Below are 12,905 nucleotides of genomic sequence, written 5' to 3' on the forward strand. Positions count from 1 at the left end.
ATGAATTCAGCAAGTGGAAAGTTGTCCCCTCATTCTCATTGACTCCAGTTTTTCTAGGGCTTGATGCTGTACTTGGTTAACGGCTGCCTTGATGTCGAGGGCAGTCACACTACTTCACTCTGAGATTTTATCTCTTTTGTTTGTTTTTTGGATCAAGACTAATGAAATCATGAGCTGAGTGGTAACAGTGGAACCCAAACTAAGTGTCAGTAAGCAGGTCATTTCATTACAAGTGCCATTTGATAGTACTATGTCAAAAGTTTTTTTTCTGTCATTGCTGATGACTGAGGGTAGTAATCATCTTATTGGTTATGCAAGTAACTTTCCTGGTCAATTTTCTATATTGCTTGGTACTTTCCAAGGTTGTATCAGTATTGGAATAGGTTGGCTGAGAATAGGGCTATTTCTGGAGCATGTTTTCAGTACCGCAATTGATATTATCAGAACCAATAGCCTTTGCAATATCCAGTGCCATTTTTTGTTATCACATGGAGTGTATCAAAAGACTTGAAGAATGTTATCTCTGATGCTGGGCACCTCCAGGAGGAGGCAGAGATGGATCATCTCAATATTTCTGGCTGATTATTGTTGCAAATGTGTCAGCCTTCTCTTTTGGACTCTTGTGCTGGCTGCCTCTCCCAGGTTTTCTACAGTTCCTAGGACAAAGTTGGGGTGGATGAGCCACTGAGCCCCACAGTAGACTACATTCTTGTTCTACAAATTTGGTCATGCTTTTTTTTTGGGCAGTCAGGGACTTGAATGGTGAGGACTGAAGTGCCTCTGATGTTTGGCTTTGAGCCTCATTAGGATGGCTTCTGGCAAGATTAGCAACAATTTACATGTATGACGCAGTTGAAAACTGGATATCAAGAAAGAAGTCAAAATCAACGTGAAAAGCACAGCCACAGTTGATTGGTTGTACAGAGGAACCTCGATTATCCGAACGAGATGGGATCAGTTAATTGATTCACTGCCTCTCCTCTGGGGCTTGGAGTTTTCTGAAATTTACTTTTTCTTCACTCTGCCTGCCTTGCTCCCCCTTTGTCTCAGGGTTTGTTTCTGAGGAGACGCCCATTTTTTTGTGTAACGAACCTGCAACATTGTTGAAGCCTCCAGCCTTTCCTCTCTCTTCCACCCCGCCCTGCTGCCTTTGAGGTGGTGAGTCTCAAAATAGCGCGTGCACACGCAGCCCCACACAACTGTTGAGCCTTCTCACTATAGTTTTTGTTCCCCATGGGTCTGTATGACGACTTGTACGTTTTCTGGATTACGAACAAATAATCTGATTAAGTTAAGCATTGCCTCATGTAGGTTCTTTGGTGAAATTGGTGAAGAACCCTCGTGCCCCAATTTTCAAAATACTTAATTCTAAACCACTTGGGTTTTCCCAGTTTATATTCACTTGATTGAAGATTACTGTTAAAATAACATCTTCATTTTTTTCTCTGTGAAAAGGTATAATTGTCTTTATGTTGACCAGGAAATTCTATAGCATACTCCAAGTTAGAGATATCTGCTTCTAGGTTGATGATTTTGTTGACCCTTTGTGTTTCTATGTGACAGCACTACAATGTCTCCTATTTTGTCTGGTGTCACTTCTAAAGGCAGCATTTCTGAAATTTGTTGCGGTTTTCATCCCTTGAAATTAGCCACAAATCTGCTTTACCCTCTGAGAGAGTTCCCTATTGCAACATAAACCTCTACTTCTGGTGATGTGTATAACTCAACTATGGAAGAAAACTGGAAACTTGCATGCATTTGGTTGGTGCTATTACAATTCAGCTGTGGCCATGATATTTTAAAAATGTATTTAATATTTTTATGCATTTGCATTTTAGATGTTTTTATATTTTATATCACTTTAGAAGTGAGAGAACTGGAAGCAAATTGATAGATAAAACAAATTGACCTAAAAATCCATTATAATCAACAGTCACCATTGGCCTGAAGTTGTTTTAACTTTTTAAGTAATTTTCTATTAATTGCATTTTTATCTTTGAAAAAAAAACCTGAATGGACATAAATGAAAACTTACATTCACACTGAATGTGATAATGCAAAATATTGTTCAAAATCTGAATATATTTGTAACATTTTCCAATTCTGTCAGAACATGACTCTTCCTCTGTCCAAAGATATTGCTCAAGTTCTCTCTCTTTCAGATTCAACGTCAATAGTATTTTGTCTTTATATTGCATGGATTTTATTTTTACTTTGTGAGATGAATATTTGTCAACTATGGCAACACTAAATATTGTACAAGGCTTCATCCTGGTTCCATCATCCTTTTGCAGCTGTGTAATATTATTGCTGTATTTGTTTTAAAAATGTCAATGCCATTGTTGAGAGCTGACCATTGCAAATAGACAGTGGAAGAGAAATTGATTGCATTTAGACTAATTATGTAAATGTTGCAACTATATAGTAAACCCAGCCAAATCTTGGGAGAATAACCTTTCTATTTATAGTACCAAAAACAAGTATGTCCCCTTTAGAGGGCATTATAATATTATTTTCAGATTAGTGGTGCTGGAAGAGCACAGCAGTTCAGGCAGCATCCAAGGCAGCAAAACTGAATATTCACCTGTGGAAGGTTCTCTTTTAAAATTTTCATTGAAACCTGAAGGAAGTGTTGAAATCTGTTTCTGGTTGAAACAATAAAATCATGTTAAACTGACTTTGCTATAGTTTATTTGGGATGTGAAGTTTTGATTTTGAATTTTAGATATCTTCTCAATTTATAGTAATATTTTTGTTTCAAGCTACTGCTAATTGATTTTCCTCCCCTTATCTTGCCTTTTGTGACTTGTTTAATAAGGCATCTGTCATCCCCTGGAGCTTTACCTATGTACTTATAGTTCAGACTTGGATTTGGTCGACAATTTTGGAATTAGGGAGACTTGTATCTGTTTCCTTGGCTGCACTGAATCAGAAAGCCAATTAAATGCTCAGTTTAATTCCTTCACCTTTTCATTGTCTATCTCCATAAAAATGTTGAAAATAGAAGCAGGGGTAGGTCATTCAGCCCTTCAAGACTACTCCACTATTTGTTCGGATTATGACTGATTTACTGTCTCAACGCCATATTCCTGCTTTCTGTCCATGCCCCTTGATGCCTTTAAAATTAACAAAGAAATCTCTCTCGTATATATTCAGTGACTTGTCCTCCAGAGCATTCTGTGGTAGAGAATTCTGCAGGTTCACTACCCTTGGATGATTTTTTTTCCTCAAGAAATCATACTGTTATCAAATTGCTTTTTGTGTATAGAAATAAGTTTACAACCATCATTATTCCACACATATGATCTCAATTGAAAGCTGTTTTGACAATGAAATAAGTTTTGTCTTGCTGGATTTGGAGTGATGGCTCCCTCAGTTTTTTTGAGGGAATGACTGAGTGACTTGTTTAAATGTATTTTTGTTTTTGCATTGCCATTTAGATAAGTGAAATGGTCAAAAGTCAAATGACACCAGGTTATAGTCCAGGGTTTATTTGAAATCACGTGCTTTTGGAGTGCTGCTCCTTCGTCATGTGAAGTTGAGAATGTGTATAGGGTATGAGCAGGTAGGAAAGAGTTAAGTTTTGAGTGTTTGTGAAACGAGGTTCAGCTGAGCATGACTCAGATCAGATAAGAACTTGCAGTTAACAGTGGGGTGCTGGAGGCAAGGGTAACGGGTGAACAAGGTGGAAAAGCATTCATTATGTCGAACCATTTAACAATATTGCAAACATTCAGTATGTAAGGTCCATTTAACAAGGTGAAAAGTATTCAATGTGAGGTGGGGTGCTGTACCTCTCTATGACACTAAATGATAGCATGTCAGAAGGGTCTGTCAGAAAAGTTGTTATAAAATCACCTGGACAAAAATTTGACAGTAACAGCAGTCATTTCTAAAGTGCTACATAGATGAATGATGTTGGGCAACATTTGTACTGCCTAGTGTAAGAACCCAAAATCTTGCTTGAGTTGATATTCAAAATGCCACATCAAGGTACAACACCAATCCACAAAGCTTGTGAAATATTGAAAAATGTATCAAAATTGTAAAATAGAAAGCTGCAAGAATGATTTTTTTTCAGATTAGGAAAAACTGGAGAAACTTTAACTCTTCAGGTTTTGACAAACATATCTGAGAACTGTAATGGGTTAGTATTTGCCAAGAGCTTGTGGCTTTATTTTTCATTGCTTTCATTATTTCAAGATACTAACAGCAAAAATCAGGAAGAAACATTTCAGTGAAAGAGGGACCGGAGACTATAGGTTAAGTCTAATGATGATGGCTGTGTTTGCTGCCACCGAGGAGCATGCGTAGCAGCAGCAAAATCGCTGAAATAAGTTGAAATAGAAACATGATTTTAAAAACTGAAAGAAACCATAAAAATGAAAAAAAAAAGTGAAGAAAACAAAACTGTTTAAATAGAATTTTAATTTTTAAATTGTCCACATATGCATTTAAAGAAATTGAGGTGAGCATGTACAGGCAGAATTTATCATCAGGTGGTTGGTGTAAACAGACCCATTCAATGGGGAATAAACATAAATAGAAAGTTTTCCTTTACCAAATACTATGCACAAGAAAATGAGTGTTTATTAGAGAAATGGAGGCGCAAGATTTGTATTCTTTTAAGAAAATTCTAGTTGAAGTTTTGATCGAATGAATTAGGATGAGCCAAAAGATCTTTCTCACTATAATTATTTGATGATTGCGGATGGTTGTCATCGTTTTCCATAATAAAAATAACTTTTGTTTCAGTCACATTTGGGTCCTCCAAGCTAGTTTCTAAGATTAGATACAGCAGTGCTTTCTTGACTCTGATCTTCTGATTGCATCTGAATATTAGGTACTGGGCATCATATGCTTTGTAGGATTGGATCTTTGTTGTGAGCTGCTCCTTGCTTCTTATTATCTCTGTTAGCTATTTCCTCCCTCCTGTTACCAGAACTTGAAAGCCTACATGCACTTTCAGATTTGCAAAGAGTTTGCGACTTTATTTTTCATTGCTGTTTACTATCTTGAAATAATGAAAGCAAAAATCAGGAAGAAACATTTTTAAAGCATGTATGTTGTACTTGATGTAAATTATGGTAGGAGGTAGCAAAGAAAGAAGGCAATATTGAGAGCAGTGGCTTGGGAAAGCTTGTAGAATTAAAAAGGAATGCTCTGTGGTATCTATTTTAAGTTATATAAATTTACAAATGGACATATGACAATACAGAACTTGAGCATTGCTGAAAGGAGAGACATTGTTAAAGCAGTTCATCTTACATGTAAAAGGAAAACAACATTTGAGATGAGAGAAATAATTAGCTGGTGGATTCTGGTAGAAACATTATCGCGGAGAATTCAGCAGATGACGATTGGTTCAGTTTTGTTTAAATTTAAAATATGCAGGTTCGCTGTGATTGGCAAAGAAATTTCCCTGAGAAATGAAGCAAAGTATGGCTGTCAGCTGTTTTGTTAAGCTGAAACAGGAACTGTGCTTGTACATTCTTTCTGTCTGCATAGAACAGGGCCCTATGTATTAATATGTTTAGCTTCCAGTATGCACAAGTGTGCCACACTGAGCCTGACTAATGATCTTAAACTGGTTGTTAGCAACATTCTCCACAGACTCCGTATTATTTAGCAAATGCTATTCAACCACAGAATCACATCAAATGCTGGTTGATAGCACAGGCCAGTTGGGCACGGTTAACTCCTTGATTGTTGTGAGCTGCTGGACCAGTATGCTGTTTGATATGATCTGCTGGTCTTTGGGTCATGCAACGTACATTTTTAAATTCATTCAGGGGATGAAAACATTGCTGGCTGGGACAATATTTATTGCATTTCTTAAATTGTCCAGAGGACAGTTAAGAGTCAGCCACATTGTTGTGGGTCTGGAGTTACATATTGACCAGACCAGGAAAAGATGACATAAGTGAACTAGGTGGATTTTTCTGACAATCATCAAAAGATTCATGGCCATCATTTGATTCTTCCAGATTTTCTGTTTATTGAATTCAAATTCCACTGTGGTGATATTTGAACATGGGTGCCCAGATCATGATCTGGGTCACTGGATTAACAGTCCAGCGATAATATCATTTAGGCTATTGCCTCCCCCATAAATGTATCTGCCTAGCATCACACTGACACAGAAATTTATTTCCATTCCTTAGTGTCCTGGTTGAGAAATTGGCCAGGGGATTCTCTCCTACAGTCTACCACAAACCTACCTTCACTGGATTTCCTATAGGCTATCAGCCTGTGTAAGGTTGGTTTTTCAGCAACCTCACAAATAGGGCCCAAGCAGATTGTTTACCCTGCAAGCTTGATGAAATGGGGCACATCAGAGCTATCCTATGGGATAATGGTTACCCTGATCAGAGTATTTCTGGCTGTATACTGTATTGCACAAATTCATGAATGGATGCAAAGGTGTCACTTTTGGTCTTGATATGTTCCCAATATACTTCCAATTATGTATGTCAAAAATTTGAGCAGCAGTCAAAGTGGGCTGCTTCATGACTTTACTCTCCAAGGCAACAGTGTTACGATGGAGTCCAGGCTGAAATCTGCTGAGTTACCTGATCTCAGTATATTGCATTGTGCCACCACTGAAATACCTTGTTATTTAAAAACATTTTTACATATTAAGTAGTCATGACTTGAGGCTAATTGTCAATGATTATGGTGGAAGCGCAGATGGTCAGTAAACTTACAAAAAAATTGAATAGGTGCTCATGGGAATTAGTGTTACAGGAAATAATCCAGCGAAAGGGACTGACCAACTGCTATGCATGGAGCCACTATAGATGATCACCCTTCTTGTGATGTAACAGCAATTTAAAAACATCAGTTCTAACATACACATGCATTGTGAGGACACAAACATAATGTAAGCACATGCATCTTTGTGGTCCCTAATAGCCCATTAGTGTTTGATTGTCATTTGGATGAGTAGACCAACAGTGGTTCAACACCTTCACAAAAGATTGCTTACCTTCATGTACACCCTGACCTGAGAGAGCCTGGTACTTTATAAGGCTTGCTCTTTTAGCACAATTTAAATAAAAAAGGCTAACTCATGCAATTTGTCAATGTGCAAGGAAGTTTTATTCTATTTTGCCTTTTTTACTTTTGCTGCAATACTGCCATAATAGGAATTACAGTATAATTGGTCAAAGTTCATAGATAAAATGTTTGTTTAGCTTTACTGGAATTTCCTTTGTGTTATAATGGCTCTTCATAAAGAAAATGTGCTGTATTTAGTCCTTAATTTGCTTTTCACAAAAATTACAGTAGTGTAACTTGTTTATATTTGAATTTTATAATGTTTAAAGGCACTTTGTGACAGTATCATATATTTACTTTGATATTTTACAAAAGAACTTCATTTATTGTCCAACTAATTAAACATAGTTCCTAAACCTTATGTAGGGGTGGGGAAAAAGATCTCATTCGAATCTCTGTTTAAGTTGACTTAGTTGGTCAATGTTTGCACGTAGATAGGGGTTCTTATAATGAGTTCTGAAAGATATGAAAGTCCTCAAAGGTTGATTTGCAAATCAATAAATTGCATAGTTATTTCCAGTGCTAGCTGCTACAGATGCATGTTTGAGCATCAGATGAAGAGGAAAGTAAGGTTTGATTCTGGACTCTGCCATATTTAAATATGGTAGGCATTTCTCACGAACACAAACAGAAATTGCTGGAAAAGCTTAGCAGGTTTGGCAGCATCTATGGAGAGAAATCAATTAGCATTTTGGGTCCAGTGACCCTTCCTAAGGACTCATTTCTCTCCACAGCTGCTGCCAGACATGCTGAGCTTTTCCAGCAATTTGCTTTTGTTTCTGATTTCCAGCATCTCCAGTTCTTTAGGTTTTTATTCAGCATTTCTCACTAACAAGGCTTGCATTGCAAGTGTCCAAATGTTGCGTGGTGCTTTTGGAACTCTATTGTTCCAAGCAGACAATACCTTTTGAGAGAAAGGCAAATGATTAGCACAAAAAATGGCAAGAAAGTAGTGGTAGGATAGTGGTAACAAGCCAAAGGTGCATGTTCTATATCTCCACGTTACCAAACCTCCCAAGACAATTAGCAGTTATTAGTTTTGCCCTTGAAAGTTTAAATTTCCATGCTGTACTATTTTGGTGCTTCTCCCAATTCTTCCTTCTATGTTTTGAAAATTCTCAGGACATCCCTTCCTGAGATATTTTGAAAGCCGGATGCATAAAATTATTCCCTTGCAGTTTTTGTTGTGCTGAATCATAGTAAAGTTCCTTTGCTGCAGTGAACTTGATGCTGAGATGCCTTTCATTTTAGTAGAGAAAATTAATTTTCAAGTTTATCGTACTTTGTATTTTTCATGACTTAGATGGGCAAATGTATTGGTAATTTTAGGAAAATTGGTGTAGTACTATAATGCTACCTTACATTACGTAGGCTAATATTTTCAGAAGAAATCCAAATACTTAGCTTTGCTTCTTTGTTTTTCTGCTTATGCCTGTATATGTGAAATTCCATTTTTTGGGGTCAGAGGCTGGTTATAGGTAATTCCTTTTTTGTTTCAAGAACAAGATGTTTATAATGTAACTTTGAAGTTGTGATTTGGGTTTTTTGCTCTTAGATTTCAAATTTGTTTGATTAAAATGAAACTATATTTTCCTCTAACTTGGGGAGTATAATTTTCAACTGATTTCTGCAGAATTATGTGCGTTAAGTAGAAATGTTGCTGTTCACTAAGATGAGAGCACTTACAATTTTAAAAATATTTCTAAAACTAATGCGTCCAAGAACGAGAAACCTATCACCAAAAAAATCTTGCTACTCAATGGCATGCTGGGTTATTAGGTTATGCAATGTATATATTGTGCTTCAGTACTAACTAGTAGAAATTGTAATCAATACTGTCCAAGTTAAAGTATTTCATGTGTATACTTACCTGAATTCTGTGACGATTCAATGTGAAGCTTGTACAGCATTCAGAATTCAGGCATAAATTTATCATAGTACACTAGCATGCAGCTTCCCATTTTTGTTCAGCATCTGTGAATGGTACTTTGACTTTCTCATTATGATTGGAGAGAGTATTAAATTGTACAGGACTTTCCAATCCAATTCTTTCTAGATAGATGCTGTTTGACTTTTGCTTTGACTTGTAGTGATGAAGCTCCTTTTAGAGATTGGACATGTTTTCATTTGGACTGAAGTAAATATCCTTGATGATCATGCTGATCATTGCATAAGTGGTAGGCTATGACCATTTCCATAAGGGAGAGTCCAGCCAACTCCCCTTGACACTCAATGTAATCTGTCTCCATTAACTAGAAACAGGGACAAAGCATATAATTACTGTGGCAATATGAATAAGTCAGAGGCTAGGAATTAGTACAGTATTTACTTCCTGAATCCCTAAAGCCTGTCACCCATCTGCAAAGCACAAGTCAAGTTTGTGATAGAATACTCTCTACTTAGCTAGGTGAGTGTGGCATCAGTAATAGTCAAGGAACTCGACACCATCCAGGGCAAACGAACCTTAAACATTCATGCTTCTACTACTAACACCCAGTGATAGAAGGGCATACCATAAGGACCTTCTAAACCTGCGACCTCAACCACCCAAGAGCAGCTGCACGTTGGAATGCCAGCACCTGCAAGTTCCCCTTAGTATATTCACTATCCTGAATTGGAATTTTGTTGTTTCTCTTAATATTGAGAGATCAAAAATCCTGAAACTCTCTTCCTGACAGTGCTGTGTCAGCATCTGTGCTGCAGAGCAGTAGTGCTTCAAAGAGGTGGCTCACCAATGCTTCATTAATGCTCTGTAATTACAGATGGACAATAAATATCGGTCGAGCCAGTGGCATCCTGTGAAAGAATTTGGGGATAAAAAAGTCAAATACTGAAAAAATTTAAATGGTAGTAATAAATTCCACTTAGTATTTTATGCACTCTGTATGAGTCAAGATTACTAATCCATTGCACAGTTCTCAGAATGAAGCATTGATGCTGCCTCACACTGATGATGCTGAGGTATGTTGTCCCTGCTTGTTGGTGAAAGTGAAATTTGTTGTCCATTTCTTGTGCCCAAGTACATAATTGCATCTCTGAACAGGTTGCTTAGAAAATATCTATTATCATTAATTGCTGCTGCCACTAAAAGTCATTCATAAATATTTCTAAACTTGATAATGTGTTTGATTGCCAATTTGAGTTTTTAAAAATACTTTATTAGGCTACTTTACTAATCCAAGAACCAGTCAAGTAATCAGAAACCGATACTGCTAATTATTTGACCTCATCTATTTGCTCTGATCCGTAAGTATTCCAAGAATCCTGGATTGGAGGTTCAGGAAAAAAAGCAAGTTGAGAAAAGAATAATGCATTTCTAATTCTCTCTTTTTGCTAGTTAAATGTAGCACAACAGTTCACACAGAAAAATCTAAATTTTAAAAAAAACAACCAGCCTTAACAGCTTTAAGAACTTCATAACTGAATATCTTTATATTTAATTTTTTTATCTTTATCTGAATCTACTTTGGAAGTCATACTACTAATGCTTTTATTCAGCCAATTATCACAATTCTTTTAGGATGTTGCATCTACTTAGGCGTTTCTCACTGAGAAATAAATTAAAATAAAAAGTAATTTGTAATGGGCTATTTGTTTTCCGAAATATTTTTTGTAAATGCTTTCACCCTTTTAACGCGTAAAGGCATCAGAGGAAGTTTGTGTAAGAAAGAAATGTATTAAAGTTATGGCCTCATTATTTAATAAAAAATGGGTTGCATCATTTTCTGGTCTCATCACTATTGAGACAACTTGAGACAACAAGTCTTCCTGGCTTTTTGTCAGAAGTAAGTTTAATGCTAATGACAAACACCTACAGAGTGTATTGTTTAGATAGCATGGATTTGGTAGTAGAATTGATATCATACCAATTAGAGGTTAAAATAGGTAGATTTTGAGTTGAGAGCCTAAAATATCATCATTGTTTCCACCGATTAGTTAATGAAAATAAGGAAGTAAAGAATTATGAGATCCCCAGACCAGATGATTTCTTCCTTTTTCAAAGGGTGTTTTAGAAGAAGTAGGTGAGAATTTGACAGATGTCCTAAGCCAAGTATCATGTTCCAAAATTCTTTCAATGGAGGATCATTTCTTGAATTAGAAAATTCCACATACCACACACTATTTACAAAAATTGGAAAGGAAATCAGGGAATGATAGGCCAATCAGGCTCCTATCTGTTGTTGTGAAATGAATAGAGCCAATACTATTAAGGGTAGGAGACTTTCAATATGTCAAATGGATTTAAAATATCACAGCTGAGACCAGTGTTTTGAAGAGGTGGTTAAGTAATAGTTAGGAAGACTTAGGGAAGTTACTTGTTTGTCAACTTCAAGAAAGAATTTGATGCTTCTTATAGGGTTCTGCTGTCTGCAGTTGTAGTTTATGGAACTGGAAACACATTGCATCCTGCCAATTTGTTAGTCAGCCGAACAGAGTAGGGGGTACATTTAATTAGTGGAATATAATTAGTCGTGTCCTGTAAAATCTGTTGGGTTCTGAACTATAGCAAATGTATTTTGATGTATGCAAATGAGAGATCATCCACTTAGGAACTGAAAAAGACACAGCAGAGTACTTCTAAATGTTGAAAAGCCAGAAACCATGAAGGTTTACAGAGTGGGTTGGAGTACGCAGATTATCAAAATGTCATGAACAAATATCGAAAATAATCAAAATAATGGAATACTGACCTTTCTAGAAATCAAAGGGGTGGAAGACATACTGTAATTATATGGATACCTGATTGGACCCCCTGAACCATTTGCTATACTACTTCTGAGGAAGGACATTTTGGCCTTGGGAAAAGGTGCAGAGTAAATTTACAGCACACTACTTTGAGCATCCAATTTGGAAAATTTATACATGTCCAATTTGTAGTCCTGAAGTTTATTAAAGGCTTATCACACTTTCCAAGATTTTAATTGAAAGGCATTGATGAGAAAGAGAAATTAAATCTATGGGTTAGGGAAACTAGGATTAGTTGGCAGAGTCTAAAAATTAGAGTCAGAGTTTTCGGGAGTGCAAGTAAAGAATACTTCTGCCCAAAATAGTTTGTAGAAATTTGGAACTTTTTTTCCATTAACAGGAATTTGTTAGATCAGTTAGTTTTAAGTGAGGTGTATAGATTATTGTGAACTAAAGGTATTAATGGATATAGGACAAAGAAAGGTATATGGAATAAGGTTGCAAATTTATTGTGAATAACAGAAATTAAATGGCCTGTATTCCTACATGAAAATCTTTTGTACATATCCCAACTTGATAAAATTCAGTATAATTTGTAACACCGTCACGAGTCATTGTGGAATTTGTGGTAGAAATATAGCTATTAATTTTCATCACTATTAAAGGATAAATCAACTCAAGAATTGATGTCCGAGTTACTGGTATTATCAGTACTCAGTTATATTATGAAGAAATTCAGATTTGAAACAGGTTGGGATAGTGTGAAAGTGCCGACTAAACATGTCAAAACGTTTGGGTCAATTCATTCAAATATAAATTAATTTTTACTGGCATACTGAAACTTAATTGCTTACAAACAGCTTTATTGGCACTGAAAATTACCTGCAACAATGGAATCACATTCATCACTAAGAGATTTGACAAAATGAAACTGTTTTAATTTGCCTTGTCATATCACTCCATCTTCCCTCTCACTTTCTTCATATTGTTTGATATTGAATTAAGTATTCTAACTCTCACATCATGGTTGTTTTAGTCCCAATATGAATTCTTCATTCTCATTCTTTAAGGAAGATTACATTTGCTGTCATGTTCATCCAGTCCCAGTTTCAGATTTCCAGAAACTGCAAATTCTATTGCAGAAGCCCATAGTAAGTCAG

The 12,905-nt window shown here is 36.2% G+C and overlaps 1 protein-coding gene across 5 annotated transcripts in view; it reads left to right on the forward strand.

Moving 5' to 3' along the window:
- taok1a (TAO kinase 1a) overlaps window positions 1–12,905 on the forward strand; it is a 178,193-nt gene that overhangs the window by 20,869 nt on the left and 144,419 nt on the right. The window lies entirely within an intron of this gene.

Source organism: Chiloscyllium plagiosum, unplaced genomic scaffold (genome assembly GCF_037043375.1).
Source record: "Chiloscyllium plagiosum isolate Xiang-an unplaced genomic scaffold, Cpla_swu_hap1 HiC_scaffold_31, whole genome shotgun sequence".
In the NCBI taxonomy this organism is placed as follows: Eukaryota; Metazoa; Chordata; class Chondrichthyes; order Orectolobiformes; family Hemiscylliidae; genus Chiloscyllium; species Chiloscyllium plagiosum.